Below are 932 nucleotides of genomic sequence, written 5' to 3'. Positions count from 1 at the left end.
CCTGGTTGTGTTATGAACCGGTACTAAAGGCCCTCCACGTGGCCGTTGTCCATTTGGCCACGTTACCAACCGGGACTAAATGAAAATTTCTGAAAAAAATTTCAGAAAAAAAATTCAGTTTTTTTTTTTCAATTTTCAATTTTCTGAGTTATTTGTATTTAATCTCTAATCACCCCTCATCACTGCTCAATTTAATCTCTAATCACCCCTCTTCATTCCAAATCATCTAACTTCCCGATCGGTCACACATCCTCTCACTACTCCAGCCTGAGCACGCTTAACTTTCGAGTTCTATTCCCCCTTAGTTTTCAAGTCTGCACTTGTTGTTTTCTTGACAATACTAAGTTGTTAATCCTATTAACCCTTAGGAGTTGAAGTTGAGCATGAAGTCACACGTTACACCGTTTCAGTTTGAAACTATTATTCTTAAAATGAATAATTATTTAGTAACACTAATATTTCTTGAATAAGTAGTTTGACTAGATTTGACCAGATTTGACCAAAATTCAAAAAAAACTGAAATAATTATTTAGTAACACTAATATTATTGAATAATTATTTAGTAACACTAATATTTCTTGAATAAGTAGTTTGACCACTGTTTGACCAAAATTCAAAAAAAATGAAATTTGAGCATATCTATTTTTTCCTTTTAGAATTTGGGGATTCTAAAAATTTGCAAACCGGCCTATGGCCGTCAAAATAGGATGCGGAATTTTGTGCTGATTTTTTTGATATATTATGCGTTTTTTTCGACATCATATGCAAAATATATGGCCGTTTTACTTTTTCATAACACTTTTTTGCAAAACATGTCAAAATTTAAGTCTTTTAATTTTCCTAACTACTAGATGTAGTAACGTAACTACATCTCGAAGGATTTTAATTTTTGAAATTTATATCATTTTCTTTTGTATTTTACAAAACTGAAA

General features: G+C 31.1%; 1 protein-coding gene across 1 annotated transcript in view; it reads right to left on the bottom strand.

The window, feature by feature from the left end:
- Nucleotides 1-932, bottom strand: part of LOC119349982 — an 11,287-nt gene that overhangs the window by 687 nt on the left and 9,668 nt on the right. The window lies entirely within an intron of this gene.

This window comes from Triticum dicoccoides, chromosome 1B, assembly GCF_002162155.2.
Source record: "Triticum dicoccoides isolate Atlit2015 ecotype Zavitan chromosome 1B, WEW_v2.0, whole genome shotgun sequence".
NCBI lineage: Eukaryota > Viridiplantae > Streptophyta > Magnoliopsida > Poales > Poaceae > Triticum > Triticum dicoccoides.
Note: the sequence above shows the minus strand (reverse complement) of the source record. Positions and strands in the feature narration are given on the sequence as shown.